The following is a 9,401-nucleotide window of genomic DNA, read 5'->3' on the forward strand; positions in this document are numbered from 1 at the left end:
TCCCTCGATCATGTGTGTACCTCCAAGAATGACACCCCCAAGGGAGGAAAGACACCAGAGCGCCGCCGTCACCCGATCATCCGATTTAAGGTTTCCCCCGAAGGTAGCAGAGAGTGGTCTTGAACTTCTCCACGGCGATGCCTTCAAGAAGGGAACGACGCAGATAACGCCGCCACCGCTGGCCTTAGCAGAAGCCGAAGGCAAGTTTTCGCCCAGATCAGTTCCAAGGGATCCAACTCTCGTGCACGGGCTGCCGTCACTACCAGCACCACCAAGCAGACCCTAGAATACCTGCAGATCAGCGAGCCACCGGCACCACCGCATCCAGATCGCAAAAATGGGGAAGAATTTCACTTCCCCGGCCTCTGCACCAACTAAGGATGCATACGACCATTTTAGTATGAGTACCAAGATAACCATGGTCCTCAGAATTTTTTAAATGAGTATCAAGATATTTTTTGATGAGCGGTTTCACCACACACCAAACTTGATCCTCAATAAATGAAGGAATAAATAGGAACCTAAATTTGCCTCTGTGAGGATTCGAATCAAGTTAGCATGATGACTCATTTGTTCAAGAACAGAATTATATGACGGCTGCAGCCTCGTGTACCATGGCCGTTTGCAGCCACCGGACTAGGAAAGAGAGGTGGACGTAAGCAGCTGGACTGCAACGGCCGCCGTGCACACGGGAGTCCTAGTGAGGTGCTAATGCTGAGCTGCTCAGAGGACGGCGAGGTTGATGTGCTGGGCTGCTCTGAGGGATTCAGCCCGAGACCTGTGGAGGGAACTCGCCATGGTCGCGGGATCCAGAGACCCTTGCGCGGCTAGAACAAGCGATGGTCTCCTCCTCGCGCAGCTGGAGCAGGGCCATCGGGGGAGCTCGATCCTGTGGTCGTCGGACCCAGATCTAGCATGAGAGGGAGGGAGCAGTCGTGAAGTGCCTCGGGGGAGCAGTCAAGAGAAGAGGGATTCGAGGAGTGGGACAGGGTGACGAGGGCGCTGGTAAGTGAGGGAGGAGCCATAGCAAGAGACCGAAGAGATCATAGGACCTCGCTGCGTTGGCCATGGCGGGGGAGAGAGGGGGAGATGGCTGGGGGCGGTGGGAAGTTCGATCCCGTGGTCGTCTGCTCCAGGTCCGGGGAAGAAGGAGAACACCATATAAGGAAAGGGAGGATGATGGTTATGTCTGGATCTGAAAAGAGAGCGGAAAGCAGAGAATTCTAGTGCGTGGGAGAGAGAGGAATGGAGGAGTGTGTTCATCCGTGCACATGCGCTAGAAAAAAATACAGTCACGCACCTTTCGTGGGCTAGGCACTGAGCACGCGTGGGCCGAGGACTATCACCCCAGCTATTTTGCCAGCCTACACCTGACGCGTCCTGGGCCATAAACAATGATGCATGGTCCAGTTTGTCTATATCAGGAAATTACAAATGATCACCTAAAATAAGGAAAATGAAAAGAGAGAAAGAGGGGGACCAGATCCCCATGTGCAGTATGCGTCTCTGATTGCAGCCGCCACAGTGAAGTTTTATAGGTTTGCTTTTCCATATATATATATATATATATATATATATATATATATATATATATGGAAAAGCCCGAGCGTAGAATTGCTAATCATACGCTCCGGCCAGGCTAGGCGGACAAGACATCCGCACGCGCCGCTGCCAAATTAACCAACCAACGCTTGATCATAAAAAGATGAAAACCATCGTAACAACCATATAATTATTACGTGACTGCATTGACCACCCCGCCCCTCCTTTCTTTAGTCTATGGTACTCCCTCCATTTTTGTTTGTTGGGCGCATCTCCAAATCCTTGATTTTTCAGAATAGGAGAGATTTAAGGCGTGTTTCATTAATCACAAAATTAATTGTGGCGTTTGGTGCATGCGGTGCTCTCTTTCCTTTCTCCTTCCAATTCTGCATGCAAGTGGGAACACGTCAGTTTTTGTTGAGGTGTGAATGGAGAAGGATTTGCATGCAGCAGCTTTTGATCTCCTTTTCACACCGCATCCCCATTCCTTGGTGTATAAAAGAAGAGCCATTTGCTTTGCTATTCCTTGAACCAGCGAGGTGGAAGCCAAATGGAGAAGGAAGTTGAGGTTCATGGAGAAGGAGAGATGGAGGGCGTCCATGGAGAAGGAGAGGTGGAGGGCGTCCATGGAGAAGGAGAGGTGGAGGGCGAGGTGGATGCCGTCCATGTCGAGGTGGATGGCGATGTGGAGATCACGCAAGGCCAAGTACAAGAACTAGAGGATGAATTTCAGAGGGTTGATAAAAACATCCAGGATCTTTTTCATAGAGTGGATCGTGCAACCAATGTCGACGCTACAGATGCAAGGATTTTGGCTAGGTACGTCCGCACCGCTAACCTCGTGCAAGATGTGTCACACAGAACCTACTCCAACCCGACATCAACTTGCGAGGTGTGCATTCATCCGGCTTTGTGCCTCAAGTGTGGCATCCGCGGTGAGCCTTCCATATTCCTTTGCTTAGGATGTAGGCTCCCGGTACCAAAAGATTTGCGTTCTTGCGAGGCTTGCGGAAATCCTTGCCTGTGTGCCAACTTTTGGTGCAAAGATTGTGCGACTACGGTGGCGATAAACAAAGAAGGGGTATGCATAAGGTGCCGTCGCAACCCATCTATCTATCTAGAGGACGAAAAGAAAGCGCATAATGTGCCGGATAGTCAAGTTTAGATTTGCCGGATGATGAAAATAAAGTGAGTTGTAATGGTTTTATATGCTTCAAGTTTATGTAAGAAAGTGAGTACGAATATGGTTTTATATAATCTTATTATGAGCTTATCTTGGTGATAGAATATGTAAAAGTGTATGAGTGAACCTGCGGATTATTCACAAAGTAATCAAGGGGAATAGCAATGAAGTATACCATAGGATTTGCGCAAAAAAAAAGCTACTGCATGATCTATGAACCTGATGGCCGCCCCTTGCATATAGGAGTATTATCTCATGTTGAGTTCAAAACAGTACATTCGCAACACTAGTAGGAGTATTATCTCATGTTGAGTTCAAGTGCTACTGAAAATCTGCCATTACATCTCATGTTGAGTTCAAGTGCTACTGAAAATCTGCCATTACATCTCATGTTGAGTTCAAGTGCTCAATTGCCTGCTCAACATATTCTCTGTCAACTGTCAAACGAACAGGGAGACATCCTTGTCTCTCTAGTGCTTTTTTCTTCAAGTGAGGAACTGCATAGTGCATAGAACCCTTGTGCTTGATGATCTCTCTCATACACGCTTGATGACTCAACCAGATCCTATTAAGCTTTTGATGGGGGTACTCAGCAAGGGATTGATTAACCTATTACACATAAAATTAAAAAACTCAATCAGTTCATAACATTAACCTATGGGAGTAGATATCTTGAACAAATAACATAAAATACTCAAATCGGTGCAAGACCTTTGCGACAATCTCGGGTAGAGTCTTGGGCATCTTTTTATGGAACATTGCTTGAATTGAGGCAAACCAACCAAGATCTAATATGTTTGTGTCAGGAGAATTAGGTGGTTGGTATATCATCCTAATATCCCAACCACCCCTTGCAGCTTCCTGCAAAAAAAAGTGGATCATCTGGTTTTATATGAGTCCTAGCATTGTCCTGCTGTACGTAGATGGTGTTCCATCTATCACTCTCAGGCCACTTTTCCTTTATAGCCAGTAGTACGTATTTCACTAAGTACTCCCAACTTTTCTCCCTGTCCACTTTATCGCAGGGCTTCAACTCCCATGCTCCCCTCAACCTAAGAATATAGAAATAAAGAACAAGTAAATAATGTGCATATAAAAATTTAGCAGAAAGTAGGAGTAGTAACAAGAACAAGTACCAACCTATTTTGACTCTTCTTTTTTGCTTGCACCCACTCTGTGTAAGCCCAAACCCCAATCTTGCCATCAAATACACAATTGCCTTGAGCATCATACCTTGGTCTAGCCATTGCGGACAAGAACATAATTTTTTGAATGTGGTTTTTATGTTTACATTCCCGGTGTGGTGCCTCCTCTCTATGACTCAAATACATGTTCTGGGCCTTCCGCGTGCGATAAAACCATTTCTCATCTATATGAACCACATCCATATCAGCCCTAAATGTGGGATTAATACCGCCTTGGGATGTTAGGCTACTTCGCTCAAGATGCATAAGAGCATACTCCACACGAGCCCTTTCGTTTGCAGCAGTCAAAGAAGGCTTCAATTCACTTGTTATTCGTCTAATTTCCTTCATCTTCAACCTACAACAAAATATCAAAAATATCTCGTTGATAACACTCACCTCCATATAATAAAAGAATGTTGACATGTAGAAAATTGACAACAATCTGATAGTATAACGCTCACCTCCGCCAAATAGTGGTAGTTGACAAGTTCAAATGTCCAGCAACTTGTTCTAATGTTGTTCTCTCTCCAGGTGGGATGGCCTCCAATGCATCTATATCGAAATTAATCCTCTTCCTTCCTGATTTGAGCTTCTGATTGTTTTTGACCCCAGTAATGCCGCCACCTTTTTTAGCCTCCCGCCATACCCTTTGCACTATCCTCCTAGGACAATCACAAGCTAGTGCAACAGCTTTAGAAACACCATGCTTCAACCTTATACCCGTACCATTACGTTTAATGATCTCAGCATATATGTGACGCTTGTCATCTGTATTGTACTGTCTTCTTGTCTCCTTGTTCGACAGAACATCTAGATTCGTAGGAAAAATAATTAGATAAACAAAAAATATGGAAACAAAACTATGCTGTAAATATGCTTACTCAAATCGATTGGTTGTTTTTGGGTTTGTACAGCCTCTTGACTAGGAGGGTATTCGTCGGCATGGGCAAAATTTGGGCTGTATCCACTTCCTCGATAGCCAATGCCCGAACCAGTTGCGTTCTCTCCGTTCATCACATCCAAACCATTGTGTCCACCAGTTCCTTTAGAACACAAACGTGAGAAGAGAACAGCTTTAGAACACAACAGTTTTAGTACTCCTGCAGCAAACACTGCAGTTTTGGTAACGATCTGCAGTTTTAAAACATTGCAGTTTTGGCAACGCCGACGAACACATGAACACAGGACGACGCGCCGTACCTGCACTAGTGCTTGGAGCTGGTACTAAACGCATGCACTAGTGCATGGAGCTGGTACTAAACACATGCACTAGTGCACTAAACGCAAACACAGTACGACGCGCCGTACCTGCCCCGCCGACGAACATAGGAGCTGGTAGAACATTAGTGTTTACCTTCTGTGCTGGCTGCACTGAACGTGAAGCCTAGTGACTCGCCACCGCTGCCTGTACCTGCCCCGCCGACGAACAAGATCCCGCCGCCACCGCCAAACGAGATCCCGCCGCTGCCAAACGTGAAGCCCACGAACGTAGAACTTGCGATCCCGGCCCCGCCGCCGCTGTCTGTACCTTCCCTGCCGACGGAGCCACTCCAGTTCGACGAACCGGCCTCGTTAGGTGCCGGAGGGCGAGATGGGCGTGCGAGGCCGACGCGCCGTCGAGGCAAAGTCGTTGGAGGAGGAAGATGGTCGAACCCAGCCGTGTCGATGGAGATGGATGGAACTCTCGCTCGTCCGGTGAGACCAAGAGGAGGAAGTCCTCCGGGCGGCTGCGCTCTCGGTTGGAAAGCAACCCTAGACAGCCCACGGAGGCCAAGAGGAGGAAGCCGGCGATCTGATTCATCTTGCTGCGTCCGTGCCATTGGACCGAGGAGGCCAAGAGGAGGAAGCCGAAGATGAGCGCCGTCTGTTCGTGAACATCCATCGCCATAGCTACTTATACTGCGCGCGGCGTAGAAGGAAAATCAGGCGGCCAAGAAGGAAACTCGCGCGCGGCGCGCGGCGCAGAAGGAAAATCAGGCGCGGAATCGCGCGCGAAAGGAAACTCGCGGCGTAGAAATCGCGCGCGGAAGAAATGCATGCGGAAGGAAAGTACTCGGTCCGGTGCATGCAGAGTAGGAAACGCCAAGGGGAAAAGAAGGAAACCGGTGCATGCAATCAGTTTAATGGACGGGGAGTACTATGCGTCAATTTTACATTTGATTAGGCGCATCTACAGCTAACTGGCTCCGTTTTTCCTGTCAATTAGAAAACACCTAGGTCCCAGAGCCCTCTGAGTTGCGCCTAATAAACTGTAATGGAGGGAGTAACTATTTACGAAATATAGTAAAAGAACTACAGAATATAGTAACACATTTACCCAGGCCAGGCTATCCATCCCCGCCCCACAAGACTACACGTTAGTGATATTAAACATATCGACATCCTACTACCGCCTAATTAACCATGGCAATGAATGTTTAGATATATGGTAACGGAACTACAACCATTACGGGGTGTCTTACTTTTAGTCAGTGCTGGGAACTAGTAAACATACGTCACTAGTCCCTATAGTAATTGGTTTGTGGTGGTAATGCAATTACCATAAGCTAGTATAGTGGTTACCTGAGAGCTTCTTCTTAGGTTATTTCATCCAAAGTCTGGTATATGTCCAGTCTTAATTCTAGTAAGGTATTTCTACTGAATTGTCATGTACGTCCGGTCTTGATTGTTGTAAGATTATGCATACTTTACAAACAATTGTTAATCTAGTAGGCATTTAATCAAGTAATGGTAGTATTTGTCATAGAGTGATAGTTATGGCAATCTAGTAATCATTACTATGTTTCCTTCGCTAATTATGAAACTTCATTATGGGGTGAGATGATAATGACTGGGCGCGAGGCGGGTGAGGGCGACGGGGCGAAGATCTTGCCGCCGCCGCCGGAACCACCGCCTGAGTTGCTTCGCTGCCCGCCTCATCGTGGTCATACGGGACATTCTCCAGGGGAAACGACGCAGATCCGGGCCGAAATCGATGGGGAGGCGGATCGGGATCACCGTTTTCTCCATCTGGCGAAGTGGGTGGTCAGAGTTGAGGACACCAGGGACCCCGGCCACCGGCGCGAGGGCAGGGTGTACGCGTACTCGCGATCCCGATGGACAGTGGTGACAGATGCTGATTGAGACATCCTCGCCGGCCGACATCTCGCGGAAGGTGAGCATTTGGTTGAGGGTTCGCAACTCACAATTGACGTCTACGTTGTGTGGTGTCTTCATCGTGTGCAGGACGCAGAGAGTGCAGAGGATGCTTGTGAAATTGTCGATCTTACATCCGAGCCTGCACCTGTGATTCCGCATGAGGTGCGATCGCGCGAGACTCCAAACAAAAGATCCCACCGACATTTCAGCGCTGAGGCGACTGAGGCGTGCGCGGCGAGCCTGCCGCCGATGCCGGCGGACCCTTCTAAGAGGCGAGTAGGGGGGCGGTTCTGGGCTCTTGCGGGTTCGGAAGATGAGGAGGACGACGACGGGGACCCCACCGGCTGATCGCCGGCCGACTACTCGCCGACGCCTTCCGACGTGATTTGTGAGGCATTCAGCCCTGGATACTCGGAGGAGGAGGTGGCCGCACTAGTCAACGAGATTGTGCCGGGCGATGATCCGGCGCGGATCGGGCTGCGTTCAGAGGATAGGGTGGAGGTGGTTCGTCGGATCGTTCACCGGAGGACGGCGGCGACGGCGATTCGGCCTTGGAAAGGGCCACTACCTAAGGTATGCATCCAACCACTAACCTTGTCCGATTTTATTCTGCAAGATGCTTGGACTAGAGTGGTACGTAAGAAGAAGAAGAGGATGGGGAGATCAGAGCTAGCAACGCCGGCGCCGGTGAGCCGTACGGCGGCTGGGATCCGGGCGGCTAGGGTTGCTCCTTTGAACTTTCTCGTGGGCCGTGATGGGGCGGTCGATGAGCGGGCCGGCTGTGAACCCGTGCTTGGGCATGAGGCCCAACATGGGAGAGGGGACGTGGGGCTGTTTGGAAAGGCGTCGACTGGGCGGGTGGCCCAGGAGAGCCTGGATGAACTTCCCGTGCCGATCGAGCTGTGCAGGGTAGACGATGATCGTGAATGAGCACACCGGGTCGGGGATGATCCGAAGCTTGTTGGGCCGGCGGGGGCTTTTGGGCCAACGTCTAGGGGGTATGAGGCCCATCTGGATGTGGGTCCTAGCGATACTGCAGGGGGGTGCATGCACGCATCGTTCATCCTCGCTGTCAGTGTCAAAACCGGCGGATCTCGGGTAGGGGGTCCCGAACTGTGCGTCTAGGCCGGATGGTAACAGGAGGCAAGGGACACGAAGTTTTACCCAGGTTCAGGCCCTCTTGATGGAGGTAAAACCCTACGTCCTGCTTGATTAATATTGATGATATGGGTAGTACAAGAGTAGATCTACCACGAGGTCGGAGAGGCTAAACCCTAGAAGCTAGCCTATGGTATGATTGTTCTGTATGTTGTCCTACGGACTAAAACCCTCCGGTTTATATAGACACCGGAGAGGGTTAGGGTTACACAAAGTCGGTTACAATGGTAGGAGATCTATATATCCGTATCGCCAAGCTTGCCTTCCACGCCAAGGAAAGTCCCTTCCGAACACGAGACGAAGTCTTCAATCTTGTATCTTCATAGTCCAGGAGTCCGACTGAAGGTATAGTCTGGCCATCCGGACGCCCCCTAATCCAGGACTCCCTCAGTAGCCCCTGAACTAGGCTTCAACGACGACGAGTCCGGCGCGCAGATTGTCTTCGGCATTGCAAGGCGGGTTCCTCCTCCAAGTACTTCATAGAAGATTTTGAACACAAAGACAGTGTCCGGCTCTGCAAAATAATTTTCCACATATTGCCATAGAGAGAATAATATTTACACAAATCTAATCTGCTGACGTATTCCGTAGTGTGACGCACCATGGCCAAGCCTTTATTCGTTTTATTGTCCCACCTCAGCGTGTCATGCGAGGCGGTTTCCTTGGCACGTCTTGTTAAAGCAGAGATCGTGTCCCCTTATTCCGGGATTCTCATCAATACGGGCGTGGGTAACCCAACCGCTTCTAGGACTCCTAGACCATAGGCAAGTCCAAACGGCCACGGAGAGGATGCTTAATATTCACCCTCTTTATAAAGGGACAAGGCTTTTACTCTTTTCCCTCCCATGCTCAATCGAATCCTTTCCCCACCTCAAGCTCAAACACCTAAAGTTCAGGTCAGGTGCTCCGAACCTTCAATCATGTCCGGATCTAGCCTTCAAGGCCGAGGGGTGCCTTCCTCCGTCACGGAAGAAGACATCAAAAAGTTGAGGGAGGCCAGATATCTGACCGCCGAGGTTTTGCATCGGCTGCCTGCCCGAGGGCAGGCCGTCCCCTCCCCCGAACCCAACGAGAATGTCGTGTTCGTATCCCACTTCCTCCGAGGTCTAGGCCTTGCTCTGGATCCTTTCGTCAGGGGTTTGATGTTTTATTACGGGCTAGATTTCCATGATCTAGCTCCGGACTCCTTTCTT

At 49.5% G+C, this 9,401-nt stretch overlaps 1 pseudogene; it reads right to left on the bottom strand.

Moving 5' to 3' along the window:
* Window positions 1-3,158: 3,158 nt before the first annotated feature.
* LOC147970863 (uncharacterized) lies at window positions 3,159-5,732 on the bottom strand (annotated as a pseudogene).
* Between the last annotated feature and the right edge of the window lie 3,669 nt (window positions 5,733-9,401).

This window comes from Triticum urartu, chromosome 5A, assembly GCF_056163025.1.
Source record: "Triticum urartu cultivar PI428250 chromosome 5A, HENAU_Tu73, whole genome shotgun sequence".
Classification (NCBI taxonomy): domain Eukaryota; kingdom Viridiplantae; phylum Streptophyta; class Magnoliopsida; order Poales; family Poaceae; genus Triticum; species Triticum urartu.